Here is a 21,556-nt window from a genome sequence, read left to right as displayed (position 1 = left end):
GCTATTTGTAAAGTAAGGTTTTTTTCCTCTTTTGTAAAATTGCTGCAAATTATATTCTTCCCATTTTCTTTATTATTTGTTTGAACTAGCCAGACCTTCCAAATTCAGATTAAGTGGTTTGGCTTGTTGTTGTGGTTATTATTTTCTCCCTTTCCAATTCTATTTCTTTCTCTCTCTCTCTCTCTCTCTCTCTCTCTCTCTCTCTCTCTCTTCTCCCTTCTCTCTTCTCTCTCCTCTCTCCTCTCTTCTCTCTTCTCTCTTCTCTCTTTTTCTCTCTCTTCTTTCTCTTCTCTCTCTTCTCTCCTCTCTCTCTCCTCTCTCTCACCAGTTATGCCTTTAGGAAATGAAATCAGTTGTAGTACATTGTTTTGGTTGGCATGGAAGATGGGTTAGCATAAAGTATATAAGGAAGGGCTTTGTGTTTTTCACATATCTTTTAAAGTCAGCAATTATGCAGTGATTCTAGACTGTATGCCCAATAGTACAAAACTGTTATAGAGGAGGCTCAGTCTAAAATGGTTGAAGAGAGTCTAGAAACTAGAATATCCAATTTTTTTCTGTCTCTGTTTATAAAGGATAGAAAAAATGTACATCCTTTAATATTTAGTGGCAAATCTAACCTGAGTGTAACTCCTTCACCTATGAGCTTGATGATATTATGAGTTAACTCTGTTCTAAGTTATAGAATTGGAGTCATAATCAATTACACGCCACAGATTTTCAATGGAGTTTTAAGACAATGCATGTTGGATACCTAAGCAATAGCACCATCGTGGGCTCTTCCACAGGCAGTGACATGAAAGCAGTGGATATTTCAAGGGCAGTACAATAAAAAAGAGGGTCAGCAGAGCAGAAAAGACTTCCAGAAAAGGGCCATTAATAATACATATGGAATGTGTTTCTCCAAATAATTCTTTGTTATTCACCATGCTGAGAAGTTGCTGATACTGTCTGATTAAAGGATTCACAGTAGGAAAGGAAAAAGGGATGTATAGGAAATAATTAGGCTTCTCAAGTGCTGATCAGTGCAGTCAAGCTGAAATCACTTTGCATGAACTAAGGCATGAACCTGGGCAACAGACATCTGAGAATAAGGCAATGGTATTTTTTTGGTGAAATAATTGTTCTTGGGAAATGCTTATATCCCTTGGGACTTCTATCCTCCATCTCATTTCAGTAGCACATGGAAATGTCATTGCTTGAGGGGAAATCTCAGAGATTTAGAATCAAAGATATGAAATCCTACTCCCTCTCCCTCCCCCCACCCCTTCTTCCCTCCCTCCCTCATCTCTCTTCCTCTTTCCCTCTCCCTCCCTCTCTCATCTCTATCCCTTTCTGCCTCTCTCCCTCTCTCTTCTCCTCTCTGTCCCTCTGTGTGTGTCTTTCTCTCTGCTTTTTTCTTTCTTTCTTTTTTCCAAATCCTATTCAAGGGTGGATAATGATTGATATAAAAGTCTTATTTGATAGAAATCTGGACTTTGGCAAGCAAGCAAACCATCCTTTTTTTATTTTATTTTATTTTTTTATTTTTGACAGGCAGAGTAGACAGTGAGAGAGAGACAGAGAGAAAGGTCTTCCTTTACCGTTGGTTCACCCTCCAATGGCTGCCGCGGCTGGTGCACTGCGACCGGTGCACCGCGCTGATCCAATGGCAGGAGCCAGGTGCTTCTCCTGGTCTCCCATGGGGTGCAGGGCCCAAGGACATGGGCCATCCTCCACTGCACTCCTGGGCCATAGCAGAGAGCTGGCCTGGAAGAGGGGCAACCGGGACAGAATCCGGAGCCCCGACCGGGACTAGAACCCAGTGTGCCGGCGCCGCAAGGCGGAGGATTAGCCTATTGAGCTGCGGCGCCGGCCAGCAAGCAAACCATTCTATGATCATTTGGAAACACTTATTCAGTCATAACCATTTATCCATTCTGTTTGTGGAAGCAGATTATGCCAAAGAGCAGCCAATATGTTTCCATATTCAATTCTTCCTCTACATTATGGAAAAGAAACCAAAGTACTTGGAAACTGAAAATGTCTCTGAGTACAGAATTCAAGCACATTGGTCAACTTGGAACTGGCAAGGGATATAGAGGGACAAAGCAGAAAATGGAAAAGCTCAGATGGAGGTATTTAAAAGAATCATGCTTTTTGGTTCTCTAGAACAAACCTGTAGAGCTTGCAATATGAAGATCACACATTTACTATGACAGGTAGGGAATATTTCTGCTGTGATCCTTGACTTTCAATCTATGTACTGACATAATATTGTAGTATGAATTGCCCAAAAGTCAAACAATTCAAATTTCATGTGCATGTGCACATGCACACACACATACACACACAGACACAACTGTATAAAATGGTGGCCATTTTGCAATTTCTCAGAAAACAATTTGAGGAATATAAGAAAAAGAAAGTATAAGAACATTACATTAATGTGCCTGTGTGTTTACTGGTTTCATTTAGTTTGTTTTCCTCATGAATATATTTTAACAGATGTAGTACCAGGATGAGAGTAAATGATCCTTCCACTCTGAACAAAAATGAACAGAGGTAACTTTAATCAAATAAACTCTTAACAGCCTCTGGTCAATGAGAAAATTCAGTTGTCTAGTGAAGTTTAGCAATCAATTGTGGCCACTCCAAATTCGACTATAGTTAAAAGCAACAAACTTGAACACATTTTTCAAGGATCAGATATTCTTTCAGTCCAAAGGAAATATGTCAGAATAGGGAAGTAAACCAAGTGAATCAAAACCTCAGAGAGCTAGTTTATCCTGCAGTAGGTACTAAAACATGCTCAGAAAAAAAAAAAAAAAAGATGTTGCCACATACCAGTAGTAAGACTACTACTGAAGAGAAAATTTCTGTGATCTGGTAACAAAAAGCAAATACTTATAAATTATGTGGGTTTTTTTTGCATATTCACCAAATCATTTGGGGGAAGCATTTAATGGAAGTAGGGACCACATTGCTTAGAGGCTTTTTCCTCTATGTCTCCCAGAACCAGAGGGCTCAGAAGGCAATTGTTCAATAGTTAAGAAATTCAATGTTGACATCAGTCACAGACACATTGGAATCCTGACTCATCATTCTTTACCATCAAACAAGTATGCTTTCTTTCAAAAATCTGTTTACCCATTTATGCATTAGGCATATTCATAATGCCTGCCTCATAGCATTTAATTCTAAGGCATTGAAAGTGCTGCTAGTCTCTGGCTTCAGGATCAGCCCTTAAGGCATTCGGATCTGGCTAAAAAGCCCATGAGAGCATTTCAGGCATGGAAATCCAAGATACTGTGTCAAAAAAAAAAATGACCTAAATGAAAGATCTCTGTGAGTGAGATCACGGTGGAAAGAAGGGGCCATCAAAGAAGGAGGTACTTTTCTCTGAAGGGAGGAGAGAACTTCCGCTTTGATTATGGCCTTGTCGAAATAAGATCGAAGTTTGTGGACTCAAAATGCTTCAAGAGCCCTGGTAGCTCATGACAAGAGCCTCAGGTGCTCACTGGCATCATAAATGAGACTGTTAATTGTCAAATCAACAACAGGAGTCGCTGTGCACTTGCTCCCCATGTAGGAACTCTGTCCTTCATGTGTTGTACTATGAGAATTAACAGTAAAATGAGTCTTCAAGCAGTACTTTATACTTTGTGTGTCTGTGTGGTTGCAAATTGTGGAAACTTTTACTTAGTATAGAGTTGATCTTCTATATATAAAGATAATTAAAAATGAATCTTAATGAAGAATGGAATGGGAGAGGGAGTAGGAAGTGGGATTGTTTGGGTGTAGGAGGGTGGTTATGGGGGAAGAACCACTATCATCCAAAAGTTGTACTTAAGAAATTTATATTTATTAAATAAAAGCTTTCTATATAAAAAAGAAAAGAAACTTCTGCTAGTGAGTGTAGTATATAGAACAGAATAAGTATTGAATATTCTGATTATGGTAAATATGTACTAGTCAGTATAAGTACTATAAAGCTGTGTTTTGGTTTGGAATGGTTGATTCACATCTGAGACTAATATTGAGGCCACCATCTTAAAATGTTTCATATATTATCTACATTGCTTTATCTACTATATGTAAGTTACTTTGCTAATTTTTATAAAACATGAAAAGGAATATAACATCACGCCTATTTAAAAGAAGTTTGCATTCAAGCAGGAGATGCTATGACTATGCAAAAGTGACTGTAATATGATTCTAACAGGTAAAATAAAGAGGGAAAAATGATGGTAAGAAGGTGATACATAAAATATTATTAGGGAATGATTTATTAAATCAATTCACAACATCACATGAAGTCTCTTTTCTGAAAACCAAGCAGAAAGGAAAATAGACAAAACTATTGTGGAAAGTTAAGATTCTGTGACTTTATTATGCTTAAGGCTATGACTGATTAAAATATGAACTATCCCATTAATCACACCATACATTAGATAATACATTGTGGTTGTTAACTTGTTATGCACCACTTAACATGGAGAAAAATACCACGTATGCAGACAAGTGCACCAGTGTATGACAATGTAATAGCTTGTGGATATATTCTTTTTGTAAATATGACTGTGGCATATCCAGTGTCTCACTGAGCTGCACTGTAAATTAAGGTTACTCTTTAAGTCACAGAGATTAATGCTGCAGATTTTTCAACACTGGAAAAAATCATGCAATTGAATAAAAGAAACGGTAAGGTAGAAATTAACATTTTTCATTCAAAGTATGTCATTCTAATGTTTCAGTTTTTTAAGGAGCTCTGAAAATGTTAGAATTTAAAAAAATGTTTTGAAAAAGAGAAACAAATGAGGGAGCAGCAAAATGGCGGAATAGGAAGGGAGCACACTATTAGTCCGGGGGAGAGACAGTTTAATAAAAGTGGAGATACTGCAGGGTCAAGGAAGAGTAGGGGGAGAAACAGCAGAGGAAACTCTTACGAAACTAGTGATTCACAGTGGACCTGCGTGGAGAGTGTGGGAGCCTAAGTTCGGGACACCAGCGGCAGACTCAACACACCAGCACTGGAACGCGAGGGGAGCCGAACCTCAATAGCCCGAGACACCAGCGGGCAAGCAGAAAGAGGAGACTAGAGGGAACGAGGCTTGAAACTCCATGGGGAAAAATTCACCAGGCTAACTAGAAGAGAGAGAGGAAAAAAAAAGTGACCAATACGGACACGAGTTTCTCTCTCTCCGCTCACCCCTCAAAGGCTAGCAAGACAAAGAGCAGGCGCCATTTTGGACATACGTCATAAGCAGGGCGACCTCAGGTCTGCACCGGCCCTGAGCCTAGCAGAAAAACCTGACTCTGGGGGGAGGGGTGAAATAACAGGAGATTAGGATCTAACTTGGCAACCCAGTGGGAGACTGCAGGAGAATTGGAGCCCACACTTGAGGGCAGCAGAGATTCCCTGTGTGGTCCTTGGGAAAGAGCTTCCAATCTTTGGCTCCTGTGGGTATATCATTTGCCTAACTACCTCCAATTACGTTCAGCTGTGTGGAATTACTTCCCTTTTGAATCAAAAAAAGAAAGAAAGAAAGAGATTTACCACACCTAACCTGGGAGTGTCATCTTTGACACACCCTCAACCCTGAGGAATCAAACAGAGCTCTCAGGCCACACTCATCTCAAGCCTCTAAGGCTCCACTGAAAGCAGACAGTCCACTTAATATAGAGCCATAGTGTAACAAGAAAAAACACCACAGTGAAGAAACCAAATATCTCCAACATGCCAAACAACAAACGCAAAAACCAAGCTAACAAGAACAAGGAAGACACTATGATGCCCCCAAATGAAAAAGACACCCCAATTCAAGATTATGAAGATGATGAGATAGAAGAAATGCAAGAAGCGGATATCAAAAAATTGATAAGAACATTAAGAAGTTCTCAAAAACAAATTCTTGAACTACAGAAATCCTTAATGGACAAGATAGAAAATCTCTCTCATGAAAGTGAAATATTAAGGAGGAATCAAAATGAAATGAAACAACTAGTGGAACAAGAAACTCTGATAGTAACTAGAAATCATAATGAAATGAAGAATTCAATAGATCAAATGACAAACGCATTAGAGAGCCTTAAAAACAGAATGGGCAAAGCAGAAGAGAGAATATCAGACTTAGAAGACAGAGAACAGGAAAGGAAACAGGCAAACCAAAGAAAAGAAGAAGAAATTAGAAATCTAAAAAATATTGTCGGGAATCTACAGGATACTATTAAAAAACCCAACATTCGGCTTCTAGGAGTTCCTGAAGGCATGGAGAGGGAGAAAGGATTAGAAGGCATTTTCAGTGAGATACTAGCAGAAAATTTCCCAGGTTTGGAGAAGGACAGAGGCATCTTAGTACAGGAAGCTTATAGAACCCCTAATAAACATGACCAAAAGAGATCCTCACCACGACATGTTGTAATCAAACTCACCACAGTGAAACATAAAGAAAAGATCCTAAAATGTGCAAGAGAGAAACGTCAGATTACTCTTAGAGGATCTCCAATTAGACTCACAGCAGACTTCTCATCAGAAACCCTACAAGCTAGAAGGGAATGGCGAGACATAGCCCAGGTACTAAGAGAGAAAAACTGCCAGCCCAGAATATTATATCCTGCAAAGCTCTCATTTGTGAATGAAGGTGAAATTAAGACTTTTCATAGCAAACAGAAACTGAAAGAATTTGTTGCCACTCATCCTGCCCTGCAAAAGATGCTTAAAGATGTGTTACACACAGAAACACAGAAACATGGTCAACAATATGAAAGAAGGTAAAGGAAGGAAACCTCACAGCAAAAGATCACAGGAAGCTCAATTTCTCTTTGACATAGAATTAAAATCTGAATCTCTGTTAAAGCAATGTGTTAAAGTAATATATTATGTTCTCTTGATGTCTGTTAAATTCTAATTGTTCAAAAACAGCTGAATTTTTATTAAGAGCTATGGGTTATTTAAATATGTGCTTTTTTCAAAAATTTGAATAATCACCTTGTAACAATGATCAAATTTGGTCTATGTTATGTCATGATTTTAAGAAATCTTATTTCAACCAGATATTTTGGATTTTGAGCCTTCTTGGCATTCTTGACAGGCATTCAAAAAATCAAAGTTTCAAACAATCTGGACTCTAAAATTTCCAGTAAATCCTGGACTTTGGTTTTTCCAGTTTGGGCCCAACTGAAAAAATCGAAGGACCTATGTCTCTCATCTTATAGAGACACCAACTAATCAGTCTATTTGGATTATATTAGAAGGACTGTCAAGATGTGATGTGGTACCAGACTTCAAGTTTCTATAATGGAAAATGCTATTAATACAAATGATTGAGAATTAAAAAGTCTAATGATCTTGTGTTACTAGACATGATAGTTATCTTAATGAGAAAGCCCCAGAGGCCTAAAGGGATAAATACTTGTAAAATCCTACAGGTGCTTTCAAAAATACTGTGAAGTAAGCAAGTGCCTCTTGTTGGTTGATGAGTTTATAATTTTAAACGTGGCGACTTAAAGTCTTTTGTCATCCACAGTTATATATGATGTGCTGCTCATAAAACTAAAGCGTTGTTGGTTCTGTGTTTAGCTGTCCTCCTATAGGTTCCTATGGACTTTTTCCAGCCACTTCTATTGTATTCAGTACTTTGGGATGGCTCTGTAAACAGATTAAGCCAATAATGTATTAACAGTACCAACTGAGAGAAAGTATGGTTAACTGAGGTTACTAAAAAGAAAAAGCAATTCAAATCAATTGGCAATCTAAAAAAGAGTTAAAGATTTTAAAAGCTATTATTAAAATTGCTGTATTGGTCTATTATGCTATATTATATGTGTGTACATATTGTATGTCCACATGGGGAAATTTTATTAAGAGTTTTATTTTAAATGGCTTATAGATAAGATTGTCCATAAATTTAAGCTGCTAAAATCAATCAAATATACATTTTAATTTGTGTGACCTGAATCAGTGTATCATATGTTTTAGACTTGTTGGTAGAAAGGAACTAAAAACATTTTAGATGGTTGTGCTTAAGTTTACTGGCTAAACAAACTACACCATGTTAGATATTTAAGAGGTGTTTTCAAATACATGATTCTTAAAATTTATAGAAGGCATTGGACCTTCTGGTAAATGTTTTCTTAAGTTGTTATCTATTGTTGAAACTGTTTGCTAAGTATTCATGTAATATTGCTATTGTCAGCAAGCGATCTAGGACTTGCTCCCTCATTTCTCTATTCTAAGCCCAACTTGTTCTTTCATTTCTCTATTCTCTTCAAGGTAGGAAACTAATTCTATTATGAAGGAATCTGTAGGATGCACAATTTAATCTTCAGACCTTATAAAAGAGATGGCTAACATTTTTCTGCAATAGCATAGCCAAAATAAGAACTTAAATAATAATCTCATAGCTAGATTCACTTCGCCATCAGCGAAGTAAACAGTAAGTAGAAAAAACCTCCCTTTCAGACCAAAGGGAAAGAAAGTTTTAAAGTGAGAATAGAATTTTCCTCATGGGCATTGTCTACCTTAGAAAAACTACTACAGAACATGCCTGTGACTATAGACTTGTAGTTCAGGCCACCGAAGATTAGAGATGGGACTTGGGCACTCCCTTGACTTGCATCCTCTGGTCTGCTTTAACACAAACCAGGAGGAAAAGAAAGCTCAGCATCAGAAGCAATGGGTGGCAGGCCTAGTAATGGCTGATCTGTACAGTGATCTTCCCTCAAGCAGACCCAACAGGCCAGTCCACTGCAGTGGCTTTCAATGTGGTAAGCCTAGGCTTCAGCAGAAGTCAGCTTGTGAAGAGCCATGGCTGCTCTGCCACATACAGAAATCTACCAACAACAGATGCTGGCCAGGATGTGGGGAAAAAGGGACACTAACCCATTGTTGGTGGGAATGCAAGCTGGTTAAGGCACTATGGAAGTCAGTCTGGAGATTCCTCAGAAACCTGAATATAACCCTACCATACAACCCAGCCATCCCACTCCTTGGAGATTACCCAACAGAAATTAAATTGGCAAATAAAAGAGCTGTCTGCACCTCAATGTTTATTGTAGCTCAATTCACAATAGCTAAGACATGGAATCAACCTAAATGCCCATCAACAGTAGACTGGATAAAGAAATTATGGGATATGTACTCTATAGAATACTATACAGCAGTAAAAAAATAAAATCCAGTCATTTACAACAAAATGCAGGAATCTGGAAAACATCATACTGAGTGAAATAAGCCAGTCCCAAAGGAACAAATATCATATGTTCTCCCTGATTGGTGACAACTAACTGTGCACCTAAAAGGAAAACTGTTGAAATGAAATGGACACTAAGAGAAACAATGACTTGATCAGCCCTTGTCCTGTCAAGGAACAACTTACTATTTTATTCGTTTTAGTATTTTATTTTTCTACTTAATACCATTAGTTGAACTCTTTAATTAACACACAATTATTTTTAGGCATTTAAACTTAACAGATAGTGGAATGAACAGGTCATCAAAGAAGGAGGTACCTTTCTCTGAAGGGCGGAGAGAACTTCCACTTTGACCATGACCTTGTCTAAATATGATCAGAGTCAGTGAACTCAAAAGGCTTCCATAGCCTTGGCAACTCATGACAAGAGCCTAGGGTGATTACTGATGCCATAAACAAGAGTGTCAATTTGTTAATCAACAATAGGAGTCACTGTGCACTTACTCCTCATGTAGGATCTCTGTTCTTAATGTGCTGTACATTGTGATTTAATGCTATAACTAGTATGCAAACAGTATTTTACACTTTGTGTTTCTGTGTGGGAGCAGACTGTTGAAAGTTTTACTTAATATATGCTAAATTGATCTTCTGTATATAAAGAGAATTGAAAATGAATCTTGATGTGAGTGGAAGGGGAGAGGGAGTGGGAGAAGGGAGGGTTGCAGGTGGGAGGGAAGTTATGGGCGGGGGGGAGCCATTGTAATCCATAAGCTGTACTTTGGAAATCTATATTTGCTAAATAAAAGTTAAAAAAATTAAAAAAAAAACATTTTATATGGTTGTGCTTAAGTTTACTGGTTAAATAAACTACACCATGTTAGATATTTAAGAGGTGTTTTCAAATACATGATTCTTAAAATTTATAGAAGGCATTGGACCTTCTGGTAAATGTTTTCTTAAGTTGTTATCTAATGGTTGAAATGGTTTGCTAAGTATTCATGTAATATTGCTATTGTCAGCAAGCGATCTAGGACTTGCTCCCTTATTTCTCTATTCTAAGCCCAACCTGTTCTTTCATTTCTCTATTCTCTTCAAGGTAGGAAACTAATTCTATTATGAAGGGTCTGTAGGATGCACAATTTAATCTTTAGATCTTATAAAAGAGATGGCTAACATTTTTCTGCAATAGCATAGCCAAAATAAGAACTTAAATAATAATCTCATAGCTAGATTCACTTCGCCATCAGCGAAGTAAACAGTAAGTAGAAAAAACCTCCCTTTCAGACCAAAGGGAAAGAAAGTTTTAAAGTGAGAATAGAATTTTCCTCATGGGCATTGTCTACCTTAGAAAAACTACTACAGAACATGCCTGTGACTATAGACTTGTAGTTCAGGCCACCGAAGATTAGAGATGGGACTTGGGCACTCCCTTGACTTGCATCCTCTGGTCTGCTTTAACACAAACCAGGAGGAAAAGAAAGCTCGGCATCAGAAGCAATGGGTGGCAGGCCTATTAATGGCTGATCTGTACAGTGATCTTCCCTCAAGCAGACCCAACAGGCCAGTCCACTGCAGTGGCTTTCAATGTGGTAAGCCTGGGCTTCAGCAGAAGTCAGCTTGTGAAGAGCCATGGCAGCTCTGCCAAGAGTTGGATCACTGGAAATGGACCTGCCCTGGAGTCGAAGGATGCCCAGGTCAGAGCCACAGATCTTATTGGCTCTAAGCTGAAAAGCCCTTCACTCAGCCCAACTTCCAAAGTGACCACTGCAGCTGAGGATATGGTCAAGTAGGCTCAGCAACATTGCAGGCAGAACTGTGAATTTCTTTTTAGAGATGCCCCCTGCCTTTACCTGGCCAGCTCTCCTCCCAGGCCAGCCAAGTAATGAAAGTCAACAGAGTGCCTTCCCCTAGGAGGTTCACACCTCCCTTAGGATATACCCCATGTGAAGAGATAGATAGGTCTGGGCCTCTTAACTTCCAAGGCCTAAAGCCCACCAGATTATTATCAAGCCCCTTCTATCAGGTTCTATTTGCCTCTCAATCAGAAAACTTCATTGTAGCTTAGACAGCACCTTTCTTAGCTCCTCTAATAATGACTCTGTCCTTTGTTCTAGACCCTGTCTAGTGTACTTGGGCCTCATTCCTTTTAATCATAACCTCCACTCTACCACCAATGGCCCTACTCCCAACCTGTGTGTACTGATGGTCCTCTTCCCCACTTAATGCTGTATAATTGTTCAAACCTGGTAAATGCCACTCTTAGGATCATTGGTTGCTATCCTCACTCTGTCTTTTATGACCTAGTCTAAATATGATCAGAGTCGGCAAACTTGGAAGGCTTCCATAGCCTTGGCAACTCATGACGACAGCCTAGGGTGGTTACTGGCACCATAAACTAGAGTGTCAATTTGTTGGGTCAACAACAGGAGCCACTGTGCACTTGCTCCTCATGTGGGATCTCTGTCCTTAATGTGCTGTACATTGTGATTTAATGCTATAACTAGTACTCAAACAGTATGTTTCACTTTGTGTTTATATGTGGGTGAAAACTGTTGAAATCTTTATACTAAATTGATCTTCTGTATATAAAGAGAATTGAAAATGAATCTTGATGTGAATGGAATGGGAGAGGGAGCGGGAGAGGGGAGGGTTGTGGGTGGGAAGGAAGTTATGGGAGGGGGAAGCCATTGTAATCCATAAGCTGTACACTGTAAATTTATATTCATTAAATGAAAGTTAAAAAAAAAAGAAAAAGAGAAACAAATGACATATTCCACTTACATGTAATTATGTGAATTAATTTCAAGGACCATTTTAAGCTATGATTAAGGATATTTAACTGTCTATGCTGCATGGATCTAGTAAATCTGCCTCAAAATTTGATAATAAACAGGAAATTATAGAAAACTGTATTCTGTAGAATGGGCAAAATTGCTTTTCAGAAAGTTATTATAGATTCATTTTGTTTTAGTACATTTTCAAATTTAATAATTAAGAAACTTAACATAGTTTTTCTCTGATCTTTTGTTCCAATTTGCTTGATAAAGTATTATATAGTCAGCAAACTACACCATAATTTCCCCGTGAATTTTGTTTTTGCCTGTGCTGTCCAACATGGCAGCTACTAGCCACACATGCATAGTAAGTATTTAAAAAAATACTGAGTCTGAGTTATTGAGTCGTAAGTATGAAATATATACTAGCTTTTGATACTTTAATAAAAATTCTACCTGAACATAGTGGTTTTAATAAAATATATCAGTTTCACCTGTTTTTCTTAATTTTTTTATTATTTAAAATTATTTGAGTGACAGAGACAAAGAGAGAGAGACAGAGCAAAGAGTGAGCTCCTCTCTATTGGCTCACTCCACAAATGCCTGCGATGGCCAGGGCTGGGTTGTGCAGAAGCTGGAAGCTAAGAACATAATTCAGGTCTCCCACATTAGAGCAGGAACACAATCATCTGAGCCATCGTCTGCTGTCCCTCACGATCTACATTATCAGGAAATTGCAGTCAGGAACGAAAGTCAGGTATCCAAGGCACTTGTGCATATCTAACTGACATCTTAGCTACTACATCTAATGTCCATCTGCTCTTTAAGCATTTTTAATAGTGAAAGGAGAAAATTTCAAGTTAAATAGGTGGTTTTTACTGGTTGCTTGTAATTTATATATATATATATATATAAATTTATGTATATATATAATACATTATATATATTATATATACATTATATATTATATATAGTATTATATAGTATATATATGTATATATGTATGTATATATATGTATGTATACTATATATAGTATATAATATATAGTATATAATATATATAATATATATGACAGTACTGTTCTATGTGATTAACATAAACAACTAAGGGAAATACAGTTCTGAACAAAGGATCCTAACTTCCCTTGGACTGAAAGACTAAGGAAGAAACAGCTTATGGATTCTAAACTTCTGCTGTCCAATATAGTACCTAAGAGTAATATATGGCTATTGAGAACTTGGAATTGAGTGAATATGACATATAAACTGAATTTTTTAATATTAAAAGATAAATTTCAATTTAAAAACCATCACTGGATTCTGAGGCTGGAAAATGTTTATACAACTTTGTATTTGCTTTTGCATTTTATGACATCTAAAGACGAAATATTTGAATTTTCTTTGAAAAAATTCAAACTGAGATGTGCTGAAAGTGTAAAGCACAAAGCAGATTTGAAGATGGCAGAAATAAAAGAAATAGCTCATTAATAATTATATATAGGCTGCATATTGAAATCACATTAGTTGGGGCCAGCACTGTGGCGTAGCGGGTAAAGCCGTGGCCTGCAGTGCCAGCATCCCACATGGGTGCCGGTTCGAGTCCCAGCTGCTCCACCTCTGCTCTATCTCTCTGCTATGGCCTGGGAAAGCAGTAGAAGGTGACCCAAAGGCTCGGGCCCCTGCACCCACGTGGGAGGCCTGGAAACAGCTCCTGGCTCCTGGATCCAGATCAGCGCAGCTCTGTTTGTTGTGGACAATTGGGGAGTAAACCAGGGGATAGAAGACCTCTCTCTCTTTCTCTCTCTCTCTGCCTCTCCTCTTTCCTTCTTTCTCTGTGTTACTCTGATTTTCAAATAAATAAATAGCATTAGTTTAGATATTTGAGTTAAATTATGTTATTAAAATTGTTTTAATAAATACTACCTGTATATTTTTCTTAATGAAGCTACCAGAAAATTTAAACTTATATGACTTATATTTCTATTGGATATTGCTGTTTAAACCAAAGAGGAAAACACATGAAATATCTTTGAAGTACCAAGATCATAAATGGGATTTGGTAACCAAAGTTAGGAATTAGTGGCACGATAATGAGCATGGATAGAAAACAGACCAAAATAAAACAGCAGTTTCTTAGCTTGCTGTTTTGTTTAGTAGCTTCTGATGCCTGAACTGATGAGGGTTTTAGAATCAAGACATGACATTTTAGTTTTTTGTGTGTGTATGCTATGACAAGGAGCAAACATGTTGTTGCGTTAATAGTAATCTTAATTAGTTTCATTTTGAAAAAGCATTATTACATGTCCATCTCCTTTAAGCCTTCCATATGATATTGAATATACTGTATAGGGACATAGAAAGCATTTTTGCCATAACCACCTTTAAAACAAAAGATGCCGGTATTCCCCAGCATCTAGGGACATAACTAAAAAATGTTAAACCATTTCATTTCCTATGGCATAAGTAAATAAAACACTAACTTGAGACATTTTGTTTTACACAAAATCTACTCTGCAGTTAAATAATAGATTAAATTAATCCATTGGACAATTTGAAACAAACTGTATTACATTGTGCTTTCTGTGCAACTCTTAATATCTTCATATTGGCTTAAAGTAGTTTTACTCTTTACACAAGTAAAATATTGGATTACATTTGGAAAATTGGAAATACCAACCAGGAAATAGGAGAAAACTATAATCACTCGTAACATAAACCACTGGACACAATAGCTCTGTTTCTTGAATTTTCTTCATGAAAACAGTGAATTTTTAGAGAGTTTGGGATGTGTTAATCATCATGGCAGCACTTTGTGTTTAATACTTTTCACCCTTTTTCCAAATCTTTTTGGATTGCTTTCACAGCCCAGACTGGGCTTATCACTTATAGAAACAGTAACTTAATAAATGATGTTCTGTTGGCTTGAAAGTATTATTCACATATCACTCCAAAATGCCAAACAGAAAACCAGCAAGTGTTTTATTCACTAGAAAATCTTGGTGAACATTTTCTGACACCATTAGTAAGATAAAGAGCCTGTGGATGAAAAAGGAAACATGATTCTGAAGCCTGAAGAGCCTGCTTATTAGTGCTTTGGGCGGAAATCAAGAAGGGCCACCTCATCAGCAGACTGATGAAGACTCATTAGGAAAGGCTTCAAGTGCATCAAGAGTATTCCCTTACCGAAAGTGCTGTAATGGTCCAAAGTGGGTGCTACAAAAACATGCTTACCTGCAAGTGCTGCCTTTGATTGGAGTTTGTATTTGTTTTCTCTTTAAGAGCAAGATGCACTCTCAAGTGTAAAATTGCCCTGCCAATGCCAACCCAGTGACCTAGAGTTAGGCATACCCTTGACATGCGGTGATGTACAAAATGGCCTTCATTAATTCTTTAGGTACTTAATCCTTTCTCCTTGGATTTTCCTCTTAACTATTGTCCTTTCATTCAGGCCTGCTCATCAGTCAATTTTTGGGACAGCTGAGAAATTAAAATGTGCATCTTTTATGTTTGGAAAAACAAAGACTCAGGATAATTTTCCAGAACCTTTTGTGTTTATTGGTTTTAATACTGTTGGGTACCCAAATACCATCATTTCTACATTACTGCTTCTTTCCTACTTCTTACCTTATGCCAATAATCAGGGTAACTGGAGGGAATATGCTGCGGGGTCTTGATAACTGAGATAATTTCTGGATTTAGTTTATGCCAGAAGTCCATAAAACTCTTGGAAGGTTTGAGGGATTATTTTTTGGAGGTGGGGGAGGAGTTCTGGCCCAATGGCAGTAAAGCATGCTGCTAGGGTAAAGTCCTACAAGTCCCCCTGAGGAACAGGTGAAGGTACTTGGACTTCCAGTAAGTGCCCTTGAACTAAGTTAAACCCTAGTACCTGTGTGCTCAATCTGGAAACTTGGTACTTTTAAAATTATGGTTCAAACTCCATGGAATGTGTTAACTCCAAACAGTGTTAAGGTAGCCTTTATTTAATCAATGTTGGGCATTTCCGTGCAAAGGATTTCAAAGATCAGGACACAGAACTGTGAAAAATGTGGCCAAAAAACTGTATGTTGCGGTATTAAGAATAGCTGGGGTATACTCAATTCCAGATAACATTCATCTATGTTATAATTTATATATTCATAATTTCATTCAACTAATAATCATCTTTTTGTGCGATTTACTGTAGTGAATTCTGGGGATAGGTACATACATGAATAAATACCATATATGCTTGTTGACCTCTTGGAATCAACCACTGGTCAATAATTATATGCTATCCATTGATTTCCACAGAGCAAAAGCATTGGGTAACACTTTGATGTAATTGGAAGTTCTAACATAATAAGAGAATTTAGGGAAATCTTCCTTGAGTGAGTGACATTTAAGTGAATCCAAAGTTCTATGATACAATGATGATTGCTAGGAATTTGAAGATAAACATGGCATAATCCCTCTCCCTGAGGAGTCCATGTCTAGGAATGAGACATGCAAATCAATAGCAGTCATTTATGAAAAGAACAGGCTAGAAGCATGTGAATTTTGTGAATCCTGTAGGTTGTGGGTGATTGACCATTTTAGAAAGTCTTCATAAGAAAAGACAGCGTTAGATGTCAGTTTTAAAGCGTAATAGTTGTGAAGGCTGAGGATTGACAAGTAATCAAGAATGTAGAATAAAGTAAGTAACGTGTAGGTGGAAGAAAATGCCTAGTATGTTTGTAAAATCTAAATAGATGGAGATGTCTGGGAAAACAATTGTCTGAAGGTGAGATTGTGTAGAGAGCATGCTGGCAAAATGAAAGGCAAAATGAAAGGCACGTAAAATGTATCAAAGAGTTTATACTTATCTTTTTCAAATAGAGAAGACAGTGGAGTATTTTAATAAGGGATTTGATTTGGATCTGTGTTTTAAAATTGATGATTCTTCATGCCAAAAAAAGGATGAATTTTGCTGCGGGAGAGGCTGGAATAGAAGGCCATTGCAGTAGACCCTTCGAGAGGTAAGAAGTGTTGTAACTGTGGCAATAGCTGGGGAGATTTAAGAGATGTTTAAAAGTGAAAATCAATGCTAATTGGTGAGCAACTGGCTAGGGCAGATGGAAGGGACAGAAGATTCAGAATACATTAAGATTTCTACCTCCTGGGTAATTTATGGTGGCAATAGAGGCTGTGCTAGCCAGAGGACAAGCTTATGATTTGGGATTTGAATCCTAATTCCACCACTTGAGGCTTAAGGAGGATGGAAGAAGTTATATAATAAACTTATTGAGTCACAGCATTATCTATACACAATTAAAATATTTTGTGGGATTATAAAAAAGATAATTGCAAACATGTTTAGCAAATTATCTGTCCATAATCTACATTCAACAAGCATTTTCTTCATGGAAACTAAAAGGCACCTGAACTGGAACAGTTAAGACCCTTCTCACCTCTCAAAGAGTCTGCTGCAATGGCCTCCCCTTCAGTCTCCCTGAACCCAGTCTCTTCAAAATCCATTCTTTTCTTTTTTTTGACATGAAGAGTCATCAATTTTAAAACACATCAATTTTAAACACAATTTTAAATTGAGTAGTAGGATCCAAAATGGTTTGAGATAATGAGTCAGGTATACACTTTTTTTTTTTTTTAAGTTAGTACTGTCTGTCTAGATACATTACCTAGTAGGTATTCAGAAATTAAAGTTAAGGAATTGAGATGAAGTTGAAAATTTAAGGCTAAGAATTTGAAGATATAGTTAAAGTTGAAAATGCATAAGTAGATTAGGTTTTCCCGAATGTGAAGTGAGAAAAGATTTGAAGTGAGTTCTGTGGCACTCAATATCTAAAAAGTAGGCAGACTAAGAGGAGGTGTTACAAAAAGCACCTAAATATTTTTGTAAAATAGAAAAATCTAAAAAGCAAGAATTATACCTGCCTTGTGTAACACAAGAGGGGTCCTTTAAGAAATAAGCATTAGGACTCTGGAAAAATCTTAGAACCAATAAGTAACTTGAGGAGCAAAGGAAAAACTTTGACTATAAAAACTAAGAGGTCACTGACTGCCTCAGAGATAGCAAGAGAAAAATGAATACTCTGATGAATTGAGAGGGGAAATTAAATGAAATTGTTACCAGAACAGAATTCTCAATGAAGAAGTTTGACATAGAATGCTGCCATGGCAGTCCGAAGTGGGTGCCAAATGTAGAAACTTGAATATACAAAAGTAGACAATGACTGTAAGGTCTGAGGAAAATGAGGGAGCTAAATTATGAAAGATAAATGATGAAGGAATGTTCCACAACAGGCTGCAAATTAAGTCATAGAAATTACAAGAGATGGTTTCCACACCTGAGATGGAAGAAGGCACAGTTTCCCTTTGAATCAGAATGAAAGGGAGTCAGACTAAGAAGAATATTAATAATTACAAATTAAGAAACTTCTAGTGTTAACCCACCTGTTGTTTTCACTTATTAGCTAGAATTTACTTTTTATGTTCTAGTAATATGTTTTGAATATCTTATTAGATTGTCTATTATAAGTTAATGTTACTTAGTAAAAACTGACTGAAACCTCACCACTCACCTCTCCCCAAAAGACAGAAAACTGAAAATATTGATTCCTTATAAAGTAGCTCCAAGAATGATGGGGTCTCAAAATTTTTTTCTTTATTTTAAAAGATTTTTATTTATTTGTTTATTTGAAATGTAGAGTTACAGAGGGGCAGAGGCACAGAGAAAGAGAGAGAGAAAGAGAGAGAGAGAGAGAGAGAGAGAGAGAGAGAGAGGTCTTCTATCTGCTAGTTAACTCCCCAGATGGCTGCAGAGGCCGTAGTTGAGTGAATCTGAAGCCAGGAGCCTGGAGTTTCTTTAGGGTCTCCCACACGGGTTCAGGGGCCTGAGGACTTGGGCCCTTTTCCACTGCTTTCCCGGGTCATAGCAGAGAGCTGGAGCAGAACCAGCACTGATATGGGATGCCGGCACTGTAGATGGCTGTTTTACCAGCTATGACACAGTGCCGACCCCAGGGTCTCAAAACTTATGCTATCAATACTAAGGACCAAGATAATCAGATAAATATCTTCTACTAATGATTTGTATATTCTGGAGAAATGTTTTAAAAGCTTCATGAGGGGTTCACATTGGGACATTGGAGTACTAGCACTATACATTCTATGTGTAGTTTAACTAATTCAGTAGTTAAATGATTTATATTATTTCTTTGTTGGTATAAATGAGTTTTTGGTTGAAAAATTTACATAGAGCAAGTATATTTTTTCATAGCCTAAGCATGTTATGAGAACTGTTATCTCAAGCTTAAATTAAGATTGCAAGCAATTAATTTTGCATCTTGTTTACATTTGAAAACTAGAAGTGCCACAAGACCTTTCCTGCTAGATGAACAAATAGTCTAATTAGATTATATTAATTTTATTATATTAGAAACACATAAACACAGAAAAACAACTAGTTCCTCCTCATACTAGTGATTCTAGAGATGGTAAAGATCAGACTTTCAATTTATATTGCAAAACAATTGCAGTAAATTGTGAAGATAGAAGGATCACCTATTAGAAAAATATAGTCAAAGCTTATGGGCATTCAATCCAAGTTAGCATGCGAGATAAAGGCTTTCAAAAGAGTGAGTTCACATAGAACAGACTGAATTTTGATGTATCTTAAATATTTTTGAAAGATTTATTTAATTACTTGAAAGTCAGAGTTACACAGAGTGAGAAACAGAGTCAGAGAGAGAGAGAGGTCTTCTATCCACTGGTTCACTCCCCAGATGGCCGCATTGGCTGGAGCTGTGATGATCTGAAGCCAGGAGCCAGGAGCTTCTTCCAGGTATTCCATGAGGGTACAGGGGCACAAGGGCTTGGGTCATCTTCCACTGTTTTCACAGGCCATAGCAGAGAGCTGGATCGGAAGTGAAGCAGCCAAGTCTTGAACCGGCACCCATATGGGATGCTGGAATTGCAGGCTGCGGCTTTACTCGCTATGCCACAGTGCTGGCCCCTGGTATATCTTAAATATTATAGGTGTATTAATAACACATGATGGCATTTCAGACAATTCATGGTCTAAAGAATTAAAAGAGAAGTTTGTTTCACTGTAATGTGTTTTGGGGTGCATGCATAGTTTATCAATGGTATGCATTTCCTATGGACCTTAAGAAGTATCTTCATATTGTGTTGCTGACTGCTCCTCTCAGTACATTGTTTTTATTTTATTTTATCGTAATGTGGAACTCTTTAGTATTCTGTCTTCAGCTTTTATCATGTCTTCTGTATCCTCTACTTAGATGGTATAAGTCATATTTTTACCAGTGCAATTTATTTCTTCTGTCCCTGAAAATGCATTTCATTGTCTTTGTTCTCCTTGCAGTGTTTATATATGTAATTGCTGACATCACACAGTATATACATAGATCAAAACATCATATGGGACCCCATAAATATGTACAATTATGACAGTTAAAAATTTAAGAAAGAAGTCTTTTAAAATATATTAAAACATGTATGTAGTTTTCTTCCTTTTTAATTCCTACTTTTAATGATAAGTATTTTTAAATATGTTTATTAATTGTGCATGAAAACTTTTCAAATTAACATCTGATATTATCTCTATTCTCTGCTTTATATTTTATTTATAGTGTCATCTAATTTCCCCTCTTAGATGTGTCTTTGAGTTTATTTTATTCTTTTTTAGCTGCCTGATTTAAATGCCCTATTCTCTCTCTCTTGCTCTCATTTATATATGTGTATGTATATATACATATATACATTTATATGGATAAATATTTGTACCTATATGTATATAAATATATACATATATGATTAAAATGTTATATAACTTAAATGTATATACTCATATCACACTGCACAAGATTTGATAGGTAATGTCTTCATTGTTTAAAGTATTTTATATTTTTCTTTTTAGTTTAATCTTTAGCTCATGAATTATTTACAAATAGTATTTTTAATTTCCCAATAAATGATTTTTTCATTGTTGTTAATTTTTAATTTTATTGCCCATTATCTGAACCACTGTTCTTTACTTTTGTTCATATAGTACTCTTTAGAAATTGTTGAAGTTTTTTTTTTTTTTGGCTTATATATTAGATAAGTTAATAGTAGTTCTAAAAAAGGAATGGGGAACCATATTTCTGCCAAGTGACATTTGGCTACTTATAACATCATTCATTTACCATACAAAATTATTAACTAAAACATTACCCTGCTTTAGATTAATTGAATTTTGAGTCCTGCCTGCAGCTGCCATGGCAAAAACAAACCAAATGGTTTCCCAAGACTTACCCATCCTACAGGCTGGATGTTCTCCACCCTTGCTCTAATATCTCAGAATCTTTATGAAATAAATCTTTATTCTTATTCACATGAATTCTAAAACAAATACTCCAAATAAGAAGCATCTTTAATCTGCTATTATGTCTCTGTATATTTCACTACTAGATAAGGAAAAAAGAGACTGGAGGGTTATCCCTTAATTTTATATGTACAAGTCTTTTTATATGTGAATCACTTGCACATATATTACTTTGGTCAGGATTTAGTTATATGTTCCATTTAACTGTAAGGGAGACTGAGAAATGTTTCTAAATGTCCATGAGGAAT

Source organism: Lepus europaeus, chromosome 12, assembly GCF_033115175.1.
Source record: "Lepus europaeus isolate LE1 chromosome 12, mLepTim1.pri, whole genome shotgun sequence".
Lineage (NCBI taxonomy): Eukaryota > Metazoa > Chordata > Mammalia > Lagomorpha > Leporidae > Lepus > Lepus europaeus.
This window is presented reverse-complemented; position numbering follows the sequence as displayed.